The sequence below is a fragment of the Caloenas nicobarica genome, chromosome 5 (genome assembly GCF_036013445.1).
Source record: "Caloenas nicobarica isolate bCalNic1 chromosome 5, bCalNic1.hap1, whole genome shotgun sequence".
NCBI classification, from domain to species: domain Eukaryota; kingdom Metazoa; phylum Chordata; class Aves; order Columbiformes; family Columbidae; genus Caloenas; species Caloenas nicobarica.
The window spans coordinates 43,427,403-43,443,439 of record NC_088249.1 but is presented as its reverse complement, the minus strand read 5'-3'; the positions used below and the strand labels follow the sequence as shown (position 1 = coordinate 43,443,439).

The following is a 16,037-nucleotide window of genomic DNA, read 5'->3' as shown; positions in this document are numbered from 1 at the left end:
CGGCTGCCTTTGCAAAGTGAGCTTGTTTTGAACCCAAGTTGTTTACCTTCTTCATTGTTTTGCCAGACATATTATCTTTTGCTGACTTAAGTGATATATCAAGACCCTCTCCTGAAGTTCTGTCACCCCTCAAACTTTCAGTGATGGCAGCAAAACCAGCTCCAGGATGGCAGAAGTGGGCCTCTGTTTTGCTTGGGCTACGTCCTTTTCAACTTTGTGTTCTCACTGATTTTTCTCCGCTCCATCCTTTTATAGCAAACACCTCAGGGTGGAGGATATTAGGAAAGAATTTTATTTATTGGGACTGCAGAAAAGGGTATTTCTCAGGGCTTCAAAAAAGGGAAGTAGTCCAAGTATCCAAGCATGCACATCATCACCACAGCCCTGTTTGCATACAAGCCCATTGTCAACCAAAGGAACTGGAAAATTATGGCTATTTATCCATCCCTCTCTTTACCCCCCACTGTGCCTCTTTTAGCAAAGCAGCTAAACAGTTTGCTTTGTTTCAATTTTAATGCCTGCAGATGGTTTTATTTTGAATTTGTTTTATTGGTGAGACATGCTTCCTCTGTTTATTAAATTATGCCTACTTTTTGTCATCCGTCATGTTGCCTGTAATTTCTGCACAGAGCTCGGGAGTAAGGTTTGTTGTTGCTGCTGCTGTTGGGTGGGCTGCTTTTGGAGGGGAGGGTGGTGTAATTCGAAATACGATCGAGCGCCAGGGAAACACCGCGTCTTCACACCCGCTTTTTGCTCGCACAAGGGCACGAGGCTCCAAACGCGCGACCAGAGACGCGCACCGCCGGGGTGCTGCCGCTGGTAGAGGGGCCCGTCCCGGGGCCACTCAGCCCCTTCCCCCGGCCTGCGGGGGAGCCCCGGGGCACGTCCCCGGGCGGGGGGCAGGTCTCAGCGCCGTCCCCCAGAGGCGGGAGGGCGGGCGGTCCCGCTCCGCGGGGCGCCGTGGCGGCTGCCGGCCGGCGGCAGGTGGTGGCCGCGGCAGCGCCCGGGGGGAGCCCAGCGGCTCCGAGCGGCTCCCCCCGCGGGCCGCCCGTGCCGGTGTTGTCCCTAAGAGCCCCCCGAGCCCCGGCCGGCGGCGGGCGCTGATCGCCGCCGGCTCTGCGCGGAACTCTCAGGCTCCGGAGCAGGAGGTGGGAACCGCGGGAGGTTTGGGTTTGCTCGGCTTTTTCTGGTGTTTTTTTGTTGTTGTTGGTTTTTTTTTTTTCTTCCCTGCTTTGTGCGGCTTTTTGGGTTTGGTTTTTATTCCTTCCCCACCCCCCACTCCTCGTTCCAGCCCGGGTATTTGGAGGGAAGGAGGGAGCACCACGGCCCCGGGAGAACCCTGCCGTGCCGGGCCGGCCGCGCCTCCCCCCGGTTCGGGGGGTCCCCGGGCTCGGCCCCCGAACGCCCCTCTCTTCCGTTCTCCATGTCATTTCCTGTGCTAATAAGATGGTGGTCACGGCCGGGAGGGAGGGAGCCGCCGCCGCCTCCGCCGAGCCCGGCCCGGCCCCGGGACCCGTCCTCGCCTGGGACTAGCCAGCGGGGCCGGCGGGGAGGGAGGGCGCAGCCAACCGGGCTCTCCCCCCTCCCTCCCCTCCCGCGGCGGAGCGGGCCCCCGGACGCCGAGGCGGGCCCCCCGCGCCCGCAGCGCCGAGGTGAGTCAGCCCCGCTGGTAGCCAAGGTGGCCACGAAAATGGCTGCGGAGTGCGTGGGCGGGGGGGGGGGTGGGAGAACCCGCTCCAGCCCGAGGCCCGCGACGAAGAGGGTCCGGCCGAGGGGTGCCCGCCTGAGGGAGCGCCCGCAGCGGGCGGGGCGGCGGCGACCCGCGGGCACAGGTAGCGCCCTCCCCCCCCCCTCCCTTTCCCCTACGGGGCGGGCGGCGCTGGGCCCGGCCTGTCCCCGCCGCTCCCGCCCATCCCCTCCTTGTCCTTCCCCCCCCCCGCCCCGTCTTCCCTCAGCGCGGCCGTTAGCGGGGCCGGCGAGTGACGCGGCCGCCGGCCAATCGGCGGCGGGGGCGGGCGGGCGCGCGCCACATTGGAACGCGGGGGCGGGGCGGCGCGGGGCGCTCCCCGGGGGCTGCGGGAGCTGGTGGGACGCGGCACCGGGTGCTCGTTCAGCGGGGCCGGGCAACCTCTATCGCGGGGTTCCCGCCGCCCCGGGCTTCGCCGCGCCCCCTCGGGGGGCGCGGCGAAGCCCGGGGCGGCGGGAACCCCGCGGTTGCTTCACCCCCGCTTGCAGGCGTCGTGCCCGCAGCGCCTCCCGGGGCCGTCGCAGAGTGCACCAGACTTGCCCTTGCACAGCGTAGCCAGAATACTTCCTTTACTCGCGTGGAAAAACTTCACCAAATGCACATTTGCGACCTTTTCCCATTTATTTATTTTTTTTTTTAAAGTGGTCGAACCTTTCCTGCTTCTTTGCAAATGCTCCTGAGCAGCACCGTTTAGATATGTATTTCATTTTAACCGCATTCCTCTACCCCTTGGCGTATTCCAAAGGGAAAAGGAAGATGTTTCCAGTGTCCCGTTTCAGATCCCATGAAAAAAAAAAAAAGCTGGCCCGTGGGCAAAACTGTTGGCTCGATGTTGCTTCCTCTCTTTCCAATGATTAATGCTTCTCATTAACGGGAGGAGAACTGGCAGAACCAGCTTAAAAAGAAAATACTGACCTGACCACAAGAAAGGGTTGTTTTCCAGCACTGCAGGTGTACACAGTGTTTTGTTGAGCAGTGAAGGAGCCCCAGCCCCAAATGTCCAGCAGCCCCCTGAATCTGGTCCTGCTGGTGAGGTTTGACTCCCCATGAGACCAGCAGAGCGCGAGCACGCTGCCCGAGTTGGGCCTCATGTCCCCTAAGTTTCCGTTTGTGCAATCACCAAAGTTACAAGCAATGAAAATGGAAAGGGAAATGACTGTTTCAACTTTCTAATGTATTGTGTATAAGCCCCACCAATAGACATGCATCCCTGATGAGGACAGCGCATTTTTTGCTTTCGAGTGCAGGCTGCAATGGGAAACAAAAGCATTCAGATGATGGGTGGTTGCTTCTTGCAAGGAGTGCTTTGACCAAAGATGCTCCCGCTCCAAAAATAATAGTTTAGCGCAGGGCTGAGCAACATAAGACTCTTGAATCACTTGCAGTCCGCAAAGAGTTGGAAGTGTTGGCACTGTTGATGTGGCTGGTGGAAGGACCGTGTTAGCGAAGGAAGGGCTGGTTAGCTGGAACTGCTCACCGGGGAGGATTTGAGGTAGCCGTGGGAGATGCTGAAGGTTGCCCTGGCTCTTGGCTAGATGCTGAGTTGACTGATCCCACTCCAGTGTGGAGTAGCAGAACCCAGGGGAAGCTGCTGTTGCCTCCTGCCTGGGAGTCGTGTCAAAAGCTGCTGCTCCTTCTGGCTGGCTGTGGGGTGTGAGGGAGGTCTTGCAGCTCCAAGCTCAGTGCTGGCCTTGCAGAGCGTGCTGGTTTTGATTGCTCCTTTAGCATCTTTGTGGACCATACGTGAAGCACAGTGCTTTCTGGGCCAGTTTATGGGGGGCTGTCATTGTGAGCCTTACTGGCCACTGCTAGAAATTACTTGCACTTCTTTTACAATTTAAGGTGGAGGATTATTGTGAGGGTAATAGCTGACTTCAAATAATAAGGATGAAAGCAAGGACTTGTCTGAAACCTTATTTTTGATGTACTGAGGCAAGGTCAGTCTTACTGGGATGGGATGGGAGCAGGCTGTTTGACTGTATTCCTTGCTGGAAAGTGATGGACTTGCCTGAAATGGGTAGGAGTGTCCGTGAACACTGCAGGAGGACCCCGAAGTGGGAGGTCTCCGCTGCAGCAGGCTGGCTTTGCGATCAGGGGGCCACAAGTGTTGCAGTGAGTGGAAGTTGCTGCTCTGAGTCAGGAATCAGAATAAAGAATGTATATTGAGGGGAAAAATAACAAGCCTGGGCAAGAGAGGTCTTTGGTCTTTTTATAAAGAGTACCATGTATACTTTATCCTTCTGTTTTTTTTTTTCTTAATATTCTTTTTTCCTGTTGGAACTTCTGTCTCATGCTGATTCTCAAGCAAAGCTGTGGTCTTTTTAGTTTTTTCCCCCATGTCTATTTGTGCAAAAGAAGTACGTGCTTTTACTTATCTTTTTATTCTTAATTTGCTGTTAGCAGGGCCCTTCTCTTGCTGGTTTGCTACTAACCATTTCCAGAGCTCTTTTAATACTGCCTAATATTCACGACATTTTAGTAGCATATTTAGCTCTTTTAATACTGCCTAATATTCACGACATTTTAGTAGCATATTTAGCATATTTAGTAGCATATTTAAAATTGTTATTGCCAATCCACTGTTGTTGGCATGCGTGTGAATGGAGGAACTAAACATAGTCCCAAAGACAAAATGTTTTTGAGGTTTTTTTGTTTGACAATCAAATAGTAGTACTGTAGATTAACTGGGGGACCTCCAGAAGGAAGAAATAAGCTTCTCAAATGTGATCTGAAGATAGAAGGCTGTAAGAAGTAACGACTCTTGCTCCCAGTGGTGTGAGGGCAGGTGAGAATTTTTGATGCTGGCTTTGCGTTGGGATAGTCTGTATCTGAGACCTGTGAACAACTGGTTTTCCTAAGAAAGCCAAACCAAGCAAACATCACTTTTATTCTTCAGTTTGGATTGCAGCTTTCTGGCATTCTAAGAAATCAGAAGTCAGTTGAACAGGCATCTGGGTGTGCTTGGCGTGTCTTCTCGAATCAGTGTTTAGTTCTCTGATCTGGGCTCTCACGTGAGCACAAGTCCTTCAGTTCCAAGGGCTGAGAGCAGCTTGGGGTACAGGCGTAGCCTGTGTCAGGGGTTCGGCATCAGCTGGCATCGGGAAAGCAGCAGAATTCCTCCCGGCCTGCTGCTGGGCAGCCCTGCCGCGGGATGGTGGCTTTGCTGCTCTGCATCTCGTCCCTTGCTGTCATGCTTGTGGCTCTTCTGTTCTCCCTGTGACCTCTTCTCTGCTACTGAAAGTGTTCTTAAATAAAGCTTCCAGACCAATGATCCTTCTAAAGCTGTGTAGTGAAATGTTGCTTTTCAGGAATCCCTGCTAGTTAAACTTGTCCATGCAAGTGGATTCCAGTAGCAAGTCCACCCTCCCAAAGGAACAACAGAGAGGACAAGGTGAGAGACAGGTTTGTAACCCTACCTTCGAAAAAGATGAGGGAAAAGTGCTGCAGAAAGGGAGGAAGTTTGCAGGTAAAAGAGGCCAAACAAAGACTGATGGAAGACACAAAGAAGTCCTGTGGCTTCTTTGGAGGGTGGCAGCAGCCAAGGTGGATGAAGAAGAAACCTGGTAAGGAGGGCAACACAAGCATCCCATGTTAGAGAAGTTTTTCTGTAAAATTCCCACCACATGATAGGCACTACATTACTAATAGAAAAGGCTGTGAAGATTGAGAGCAAGGAGGGGAAAAAAGCAGAGGCGAAGGGGGTGAATGTTGACTTGTCATCTAGAATGACACAATGTGGGTTTTCAGAGATCTAGTCACTGTCCTCACCATGTAGGCTTCGGACTTCAGCTAGTTGGTGAAGGCGGTACTAGCACTGGCATTTTTCCTCCTTTCATCCCAAACTCTGCAAATAATAGCAAGAACCTCTGTTTCTGCTGAGAGACAGTCAAGCAGTTAAAAATACTGGCACTTAAAGCTTTGTTGTTGTGCACCCTGGTTGTTGGTCCACTTGTGTGAACAGGACAGCTCGTATCTGTGAGAGCTGTCGTTCAAAGGCCTCCTCGCTCTGCAAGGCAGACAGGCAGCGCACTGGTGTTTCAGACTCGGGGCAGTTCCTCTGCAGTCAGAAGGTAAAAATATTACACATATAATTTAAGGTTTAAGCAGCAGAAACTGGCAGCCTCCGGAGAGAGCTCAGTAATGTGTGCTGCAGAAGGCTGTTTCAGTGCAGTCCCTGGGTCCCGGACAGCCATCAATAAGGGGCCCATCAGAAGGGTATCTGTAAGAAAAGTCATGCAAATTGAGCACGCCCTGATAAATGGCTTCGTTTCTCTGCCCCTTTTCTTCTCCCCTCCTGAGGCTTTGGCTTTGCAGCCAGGCTAATTTCACATTGACTGTAGTGACTTGGCCCCGGGGGAGGATCTGCCATTCTGAAATAAGTGTCAGCGTTGAGCCCTGCCAGGACTGGCACTCCCAGGGGCTCCGCCAGGCCTGTGCCACTGTCAGCTGGGGGCCGGCTTTTGCTGGTGAACGCTTGACCATGGGTACTGGGAGTGATGTATGAGCACAGCGATGTGAAAGTGAATGGGAGGTGATATGGGGGGTTGCCTTGTGCAGCAGCTCTGGAATTGCTTAATTATCTGCCCCTGAGCACCAGCGGTGCTCCTGCCCCACGCAGCGAGAGCTGATGCTCTGAGCATCCTGTCCTGGTCCCCCAGCCAGGTCGTCCCTGCGTGCTGGGAGTGCTGGCCGCAGGCTCCTGAGCGCAGATCTGGGTGCTGTGGGCACACAGCGCCCGTGGCCCCACGGACACGCTTTCGGAGTGTTGAAGGCTGGTAACTGGAGCTGGTGTCGGGACATCAGCTGTTTCCAGGCTGATAACCAATGTGAAATATTACCAGTACATTCCTTTTTAGTACAATGAAGCTTTGTTTCGAAAATTTATCGTATAAACTGTATCACAATATCCTGAGTGGGGTTAAATGTGGTCCTTCAACTGCAGATTCAAACAGCTGAACAGACTACGTGTACACAGCATCTTCCTTGAAAGATACTGTAAATTTGGTTTGGATTACCTTTCCACTCCTAGCATGTTCCTCTTTACACCTTTCATTTGGATAAACTTTGACTTACTTGTGTCTGTGTATATCAGGAGGTTTTGCTGTTTGGTTGTTTTTTGTTTTTCAATTTCTGAGACTGCTGGAATACTTCATGTGACCTGCTGCTTTCTTTAAGTTGGAGACCTTTTGCTTAGAAAGGCTAATGTGAATGTTAAATATGCCACAGTTTGTGGAGTCTAGTCCTTTTATCCCTTCAGAGGAAATTAATGAAAACACTTAGAAACTGACTGAAGGAAAAATCAATACTGATGAGACATGGACACAGTTTTGTGAACAGTAAAATACCTTCTAGAGTTGTCATGTGTAACACACTTAGGCATGCAGATTATCTTTTTTGAGCTCAAATGAGATCGATAAACTTCTGAAGAATAGAAGCTTTTTAATTACTGGATTTCTCTTTCCTTCATGACTGGGAAGAGAACTTACTTATGTATGGTATGCATGTAAGTTGCTTTCTTCCTTGAGAAATTTTTCCTAAGTCATGTATGTAGCGGAGGGCTGCTGGATGGGTGCAGCGGTACCTGACCCTCAGTGCAGAATCCCACCAGCTAGCGCTGCATTGCTGTTGGAAAGGCAGCACCTCCATGAGGATGGATCCACTTACGGCGTCTCCTGGACGTGTTGAGAGCTAGCACCAACTAAATCAGATGCTAACATATGTTCTTTAGGTCTGATGGACTTAACTGGTGACTGGTTGGTTTTGTTGGGGTTTTTTGTGGGCTTTTTTGTTTTTGATGGGGTTTTTTTTTGGTTGGTTTGTTCGGGTTGGTTTTTTGTGGGTTTCTTTGGTGTGTTTCGGTTTGTTTGTGGTTGGTTGTTTGTTGTTTTTTTTTTTTTTTTTTTAACTGGGTCGCATTCTGTAGTCAGGTGTTAAAATGTTGGTAGTTGGTGAACTTTTGTAGTCCCTCAGTGACTTGCATACATGAAGTCACTGTGACGTGCTCCCTCTTCTTTTCAAACCGAAATTGAATGAGTTCTTGGGCTCTTTCCATACCTCTGCTAATTGGTGTTTTAAAAATGTCCCTAGTGTAGAGGACCAGGTATTTCTGTAGAACCCAATGCCTTTACGTAGAAGATGCACTTGAGGAGCAGGGGTTGAAGGACCAGAAGTGCCTGGCCCCTTCTGAAAATTTTTTTGTAGTTAGCTGCGTTACGATATACAGGATCTGACCACCTCTCTTTCAGTGTGGAAGGGAACGTGCAGATCAAATGGTGGTGAATTCAGCACACGGATATCTGATTTCTTGGCAGATCTGACACTGGGAGTATCTGGACTGCTGCCTGCCGAAGCAAAAGGGGGTCGTTGTGACCCATGCTCAGCCAGTACTCATCCAAGTGGTGTAACATGAGCCCCTAACCTGTGGACAGATTTACCAGCCCTGAATAATGTCTGTTGTACTGTGAGATCTTATCTCCCTAATGGCCTGCAAGAGGGTACAAATGAGGAGAAATAAATATGGCTCTTGCTTTTGCTTCCTCTGCATTTTGTGGAACAGTTGATTTGTCTCGTTCTGCTTGGGGTGTTAGTTAGTGCTTTTAAAGGACTGAGCTAGTTTGTTAGAATTTTGGGAACAAATGATAATAAGATTTTCTCCTACCTGCTCGTTTCTCCCCACAAATATTTCCCTTATTGCTGAACAAATAAAGAGAAACGAGCCACTTGTAAGCCCAAGTAGAGTGAAACCACTGTAACAGATGTAGAGGAACCATCATGTAACATCTCTCAACAGAAATGAACAGGCACCAACTGGACAAATGGTACCAAAGCAGGATTTTGTCTTTATTTTGTATCTGTACCCACAGATCCCATCTGAATGAGGATCCCCCTGCAGCTGAGACTACCTGCCTACAGGTGTTGGTGCCGCAGAGCCCTTACTATTTCGCGTTAGATTCCTGAAGCTTTTGAGTTGGGTGGTGGGAAGGGGAATTGCTCAACAACCAGGTGCCTACTGGAAGTCCAGAGGTCGCTTAGAGGGATGGGGGTTTCTCATCTGCCTTGGAGATAAAGAGCTTTGGCTTGTGATTTGTAAGTAATACCGTCTGCTCAAGAAACTTTCTGTCATGTGACTGTATCAAGGGAGAAGTTGTGTTCTCTAGTTCGTGCTTTTTATGTGCTGGAATTTAAGGACAGTCTTACAAAAATCACCAGTGTAAAAGCAGACCAGTGCTTGGTTGTCACCATTCAGTGTGTTGTTGGCTTTGTGCAGGAAAAGGGTGTTCTGGTGAAATTCACCGAGCTTTCTGACTCGGTGGGGCAGTTTGAATTTCATGCATAGCTTGGCGGTGGCCTGCAGATGTGTGTGCAAGCCTGTCTGTCCTGTCCGTCCATCCCCTCTAACACCACTAAACATTTATGAGTGGAGGAAAAAGGCAGAATACCGCAGGTAGCTTTTTTATTTTTATTAAGAAAAAAAAAAAAGTCAAAGCTAGAACTTCTAGAAAAGTGTTGAGTGAAAGGCCACCTTGTTGAAAGATGGATGTGCTCTCCAGAGGGTCTAATTTAGACACTAAGGAAATATATGTGGAGCTGATTGCTGGCTGGGTGCCAGTCACTGAAGGGCACCGGAGGCTGAAATGCCAGGCAGTGCTGGTAGTGCTGGCACTTCAGCCCGTGACGGTTGGGTTGCATGAATTATCTCTCTGCCTTCCAGCTAATTTTATCCTGTTGATTTTTTTCATGAATCATTTCCCATCTCTGTGGGTTAGAAATTAAAGTGGAAGTTTGCTAGCCAGAATAGCCACATCTGCTATTTAGAAAGTAGTGTCTGGGGTTTGCTTCCTGCCCACCCCCACGCCTTCCCTTTCCCTTTTTACCTCCATCAGCGTTCAAATACGTGAATCACCGGTGTCGCTCACCCACAGACGTTTTTAGGCTGGCCAGCCTGCGCAAGTGGATGCTCCTGCGCTGGTGGCCGGCAGGTGCCCCGTGCCGTATGACGGGTCCCAGGCACACAGCGAGGCTGTGGGGACCTGACTGGAGCACCTTGAATTTCCTGCGCCTGCCTTATAAAACACTAAAGGCACTCCAGCGTCTTTTCGCTCTCCCAGCACAGCAGAAGAGTGGGAGCGCTGTGGTGGCCCAGCCTGGTGAGCGCTTCCTCGCTCCAGCCTTTTTGCCTGTCTGCGGAGGGGAGTAGGAGGTTGTTCGGGCAGTAAATTCACATCTCTGCTTTCTAGAAGAGCATCTGCGTGATGAAAAACTTGACTTTTCCAGACCCAAACATAACTTCCCTTTGTTGAGTTGTGTGTGCTTGCTTGCAGTCAAGCCTGCCATCTGGGCCAGCGGCAAGGAAAGGATAAGCTGATTGTCCAGAAGTTGAGCTCCATAAGCAGGGATCCAGGGACACGCATGGGAGTTGCGTAGCCTGGGTCCTGCGGGTAAGCAAAGTTTTGCTGGCAGCTGTGCTTAGGAGAAAGCACATTCCTTTGAAACTAAGTGAGTGCTAGATAAACAAGAGGAGGTCTCTAGCTTGCTGACGTTCATTTTTAATTAGTCTTGGTGTGTCACAGCAAATCTGGGAGACTGGAAGAGTGATCGCTTTGGAACTGTTCTGAAAATGGCCAAGTGCATGGCCCAGGAAATGATAGGTTGGGTAGCATGATGCCAGTCCTGGGTGAATATAAAGTAGTTCATGCTTGAAACTTGATGTTATGGAAAGTGTCTTGTACTTCCAAAGAGGTCTGATGTTGTTCTTTGAGAAGCTTACTGTTGGTTTAAAGAAAGATCTGTAGATGTGCTATACTTAGGTATATAAGGCAGTTAACTCAGGACATGAGAACCCAATTAATATGTAATGCCAAAGAATATCAATAAAATACGAGTGGCTTAGGAAGTGAAGGTAGTGATTGATAGAGAGTCAGCATCCAATAAATAAACTGAAGTGGCAGTATAAACAGTAAGGAGGATAAAGGATACTCTAAGCTAAAGGACAGTGTTAGCACACTAATAAATCAACCATTTGTGGATTAACTTTAACATGAATGCAGAAAATAGTTTTTCAAAAGATCGAGGCTCTGGCATTGCTGCCTGAGACGAGGGGAGCAAATAATACAGCTATTTTAAGCTAGAGCTTGATCATTTTACAGAAGAGTCTCTGCAACATGATATGTGGAGACTGCGTTTTCAAAGAAGTAGACTCGATGACCCTTTCCTTCAAATGAGGGGAAGAGAGAAGCCAATTCTGCCTGCAGCTTACTCAATGATGCAGAAGAAAGCGTGACTCACCGCTGGCGAAATGTGTAGATGAAACAAGTTTGGTGCATTGTACCTATTGATAGGGGCAGGACAGAGAAATATGGTTTGTTTGGTAAACGGACCCACTGAAACAAAATCATTTTCATGTGGACAAGTGGAGAGTTATGAACCTGGAAAGGCATGTCCTGAACGTGATCTCCAAAGGGAGGGCTGTGTCCCAAATCAGGGGGTCAGAATGGGCAGGCGGGTTCGGGGAGCTTCCTGTGTCAGGTCTTGGCTGGAAAAGACGACTGTGATTTTGGACACACAAACGGGGAGGTAATGAATCAGAGTGATGAGGTAGTTTTATGTCTGTAACCCTTATATTTATTTCAGACGCAGTCTTGTATCAGCATGGCTTTCTGATGCCAGCATCTTAAAATAATGTAGAGAAGAGTTACACAGAATGATGAAAATTATTGGAAAGCTGAGAAGATGCTACATGGGTACATATCCAGAGCTCTCCTATGTATGTGTTTTTATTCAGTGCTTGTCACTATTTCTATCCAAACACCTTTCAGTAATGCCTTAAGGAACAAGGCTTACACCTCCCACTTGGTTGTACTCTTATTCTGTCCTTGGGGAGAAAAGCATTGGTGGAGTAGCATCTTGTTTTAGTACTGGGGTTTCGTGCCTGTTTATTTTAACTTTATAAATGTAGGTATATATTTACATTGAAGAAGCCAAAGGCAAAGAAGTGCAACTGGCAGTTCTGACCAAAGATGGTGAGGTTTGTTACAGCCATTAACCTGGGAAGCAATTCTTTCCATTTGCTCAAAGCAGCGTCCCGACACGCTGGGTATTGCAGCCTTTCCCACCAGGCTGCAGGGCCCTTTGGAAGAACCACTGACTGGTGCCCAGAACTAGGGAGATTCACATATAACTTATCCATGATGGGGATTAACAGTTGAAATGAACTTCTGATGAAATGTTGGCTTCTCATACTGTGGCTAGACTCAGATGGAGATTTTGTCCTGTTTGTAGGCAAAAGGTGAGGGCACGTGATGTACAGGGGATCAGGTTGACGTAATTCTCCTTTCCACCCTTAAACTATGAATCTGTGAGATCCATACAGAGAGCCAAATACAGCAAAAATTAGAAATTTTTGGTTCAAGGGAATTATTTTTAATGTATTTTCAAAACACAAGTCACTTGCTTATTCTTTCAGCTGCAGTCAATAGCTGCCAAGGCTTGGTGGTGTACTGCACCGTTTGGGAGGTTCAGGCTGCATGGGAGCTTTACTTGGGTAGCATCCCACTGTGCAAGTATGTCCTTACTCAACACTTAATGCAGAGAAGTTGCACCAAATAATACCCAGTTTGAAGAGACTTGTGCTGATCCATGATGCTACCTTCCTATTCTTGGATCAAGAAAGGGCAAATGCTCTGAACTGCCTATAATGCAGAATTTTGTGTCAAATTATCTACCTTGACTAGAAGCCACCATAAGACAAACTTAAGTCTAGTTCAGGGATTATTTCAGGGGTTCTTTTCCTACATCACCTCTGGAACATGTCCATCCTGAAGTAGATCATGGCAGGTTTTGATGCCATGTTTTTCCAATGAACCGTGTGAACACATCTCTTATCCATTTGAAATGACAGGAGGAGTTTCAGGTTGGCAAATGGGAATTTCCCTGTCCCCAGCATTTTGGTGGTTGGGATGACACTGTGATCTTGGTGTTGTGGTACCCAGATGCTGTTTGTCATCTCAGTTACTGGTCTTGAGCAAGTTGTGGAAACCACTGGGAACTCTCAGCCCTCTCTGCTGTAAAATGGGTCTTGCGGTTTTGAAGCTTAGTCTCCAAGCTTCTTCAGAAAGCTGCAGCAAAACTTGTGGTGCTTCCAGGTATCTTTCCTGTAGTCTTGACCTTCAGCGTTTTGAGAATTCGAAACTCAAAAAAAATGTTTCATACTTCTGGTGAATATGTGGCTACCGACCGTAGTGGAGTAGTTGGCAATGATTTAAACAAGTCCTAGTCGCAGCCCAGTCTCTGCTCAAATCCTACATTGTCCATGCCCTATAATTTTCACTAATTAGGTTTGAATTTGTGACTAGCCCAGCTTGTCTCCAGCTGTGCAGGCTGCATTCAGCCCCGCTCTGCGGCTGTCGGGGAAGAGCCCTGGGCTTGCATCAAGCTGGGAGGCAGGTCATCGGGTCTTGCCCTGCCACCAGCCTCTACCATGCCAGGACATGCCACGCGGAGGATGGCTTTGCCCCCAGGAACATCATACTTCAGGGGGGAAAGTTAAACCAGTTCTGTGGCAACTGTCAAGGCAAAAGCAATTTTCTCAGTGGAGCATGGGGTTAGTGTCCATCTGTGGACAGCAGTCCTCCTCTGAGCAAACTGATTCTCTCTCTTATTTTGTGGGATTGCTTGGTGTTTGCACGGGGTGAAAGCGTGAGCTGCCTAGCCAGCTGGTACTTCATAAAGTGACCTGAAGTGGTTGGCATGGCCAAGGACCTTGGTAAGAGAGTTTACCTCGGGGAAAACAGTCAGCCTGGGTCTTTAGTGGCTGTTTTTGGGGGAGCTCAGAGCCTTGAATGCTGTGCTTTATTCCCCCTCTCGGCTCATCAGTAGCCAACTGTTCTGGATTACTGTTTCTGGTAATAATATGCAACTGTAGAAAAAGCATATGAATTCAAGTCCATCTTTCACCGTCGGCCTGCACTTTAAAATGTGGTACAAGCTATGCGAGATCTTTCTTAAAAGAAGAGGGGATGACCTCCAGAAGGCTGACAGTGAGAAACCGAGTGAAGGAGCTGTGTGCTGAGGAGGGCACGGATTCCTATATGGCTGTTTCACATACAAGAATGTCCCAATCTGGGAAACGTGCCAGTAAAACGTAAAATTAAAGCTCTGTTTTGGAGACTGATCCACGCAGATAAGAGTCTGTGGCTGTTAACTAATAACTACAAGAAGGGGAGTGATAAAGGCAGCATACTTGAGGACAGGAATTCACAGGTTCGTTCATGCTTAACCCCATTTGGATGTTTTTTCCTTCATTAGAGATTAACAGCTCGGATGTTCTTGTGTTTTCAGCTTGCCTGATTGTGAGCAACGTGGTAAAGCCACTGGAGATCTTAACATGTGTCATATAGAAACATGACAGGTCCTTGCCCACTTTGTAAAGAAAACAGGAGAGGCTATGTGGCATTGCCTGTGAACCTGGGGGTGCTTCTTGGGATTTGGAGCAGTCACACTGATATCCTGGGCCTGCTGAGGGGCATTGTGCCTCATACTATGACTGCCTTTGCTGTCCAAAGGACTCGATGTTGTGTGCAAACAGCACCTGGATCTTCACAGCATCCTTCTCACCTAGGGATTGTCCTGATGACCACAGGGACACTCACGTGGGGGGCTGCGTGTCCTCTGGGAATACCTTCAGCAGTAACCAAGGAGCCTGCTCTGCTTATGGTTACATGGTGCTTCTCCACATCATCTGAAATCTTCAGAGGATCTTCATATTTAGGTGTTAGAACAAACATAACTATAAAAATTGACCAAAAAAAAAAAAAGTGAAAAGTGCAGAATGTGAACTAGACTCTTGTAGTTGTGGAAAACTGAAGGGGGAGGAGAAAGGGCAAGAAAGAGAAACTAATTGGCAATTAGATTAGGAAAAATTGAAAGCAGCCTTAAATACATCAGAAGCTAAGAGGGTCCTAAATGCGCAGTCATTTACTGATGCCTGGAACTGGAGAAATGTTGATTGTTTCTTTCCCCTAGCTAGCGGAAAAATGAGATGATGGTACCAGTTACAGCAACAGCGTAATGCTCTGTTGTAGTAGTAGCTTGGGAAATTACCAAACAGCAGCTACTATGGCAGTACAGCTCTAAGTTTGCTGTTCTGGCTAACTTGCTTCCAGGGATTTTAAAAGGGCTGGCTGAGCAGCGCTCTCCGGGCCGTAAATACTATTTAAAAAAAAAAAAAAGTGTATGTAACGACTTAGACTGAAAAAAATGTTGTATGTTAGTCATAAACAAGTCAGCTAAGATCAAGTCTAATATAGGCAAACTAGAATACTAAGCTACCTGAAGTCTGGTGTTAGCTTCCAGTAAAATAATTTAATAGCTGATCAAGATTGGATTGGTCATCATTTATAGGGGTGTTAATTGTAATAATCAGTCTGTACAGATTTTTTTAATAGGTCTTTTCTAACATGGTGTGATTTTTCTGATGTTGCTGTAATTTTGCTTGATAAAGGTAAAAGTGTTGGTATGTCTTGCATGTTCAATGCACTGAAGTTGTGGCACAGGTCAGGGGAGTAAGCAGCTAGAATGATTCAATGTGTGACACACTGTTGGAGAGGGGCCAGAGGAGGCCACCAAGATGATCAGAGGGATGGAACAGCTCTGCCGTGAGGACAGGATGAGAGAGTTTGGGTTGTTCAGCCTGGAGGAGAGAAGGCTCTGGGGAGACCTTGTTGCAGCCTTTCAGTACTTAAAAGGGGCCTATAAGAAAGATGGAGAGAGACTTTTCAGCAGGGCCTGTTACAGCAGGACAAGGGGTAATGGTTTCAAACTAAAGAAGGGGAGATCCAGGCTAGACATGAGGAAGAAATTTTTTACAATGAGGGTGGTGAAACACCAGCACAGGTTGCCCAGCGAGGTGGTAGCTGCCCCATCCCTGGAGACATTCCAGGCCAGGCCGGACGGGGCTCCGAGCAACCCAATCTGGTTGAAGATGTCCCTGCTCATTGCAGGGGGTTGGACTAGATGACCTTTGAAGGTCCCTTCCAACCCGAACTATTCTATGATCCTATGAATAAACAAAAACCTGACTAAATGAAAGGTCACAGTGTGACAACAGAAGGAGAGCCGTTGCTGGTAGTGTATTTCTAGAAGTGTTAGTTGGGACCTGTTTTTTTGGCTTGATGCTAATGGAGATGTGGGTGTTGGTCACTTCTCCCAAGTGATAACTGATAGAATGAGAGGAAACAGACTCAAGTTGTGTCAGGAGAGGTTTAGATTGAATATTAGGAAAAATTTCTTCACT

At 48.3% G+C, this 16,037-nt stretch overlaps 1 protein-coding gene across 4 annotated transcripts in view; it reads left to right on the top strand.

The window, feature by feature from the left end:
- The first annotated feature begins 992 nt into the window (after nt 1-992).
- The window catches only part of PRDM11 (PR/SET domain 11), a 45,273-nt gene continuing 30,228 nt past the window's right edge, over nt 993-16,037 (top strand). For 2 of the 4 annotated variants that reach the window (XM_065637010.1, XM_065637011.1), the window contains exon 1: nt 1,425-1,652. The gene's annotated coding sequence lies outside the window, so the exon portion shown is untranslated. Of the gene's footprint in view, nt 1,149-1,423; nt 1,653-16,037 lie in introns of those variants that run through there. The other 2 variants (XM_065637009.1, XM_065637008.1) reach the window with 2 other exon arrangements.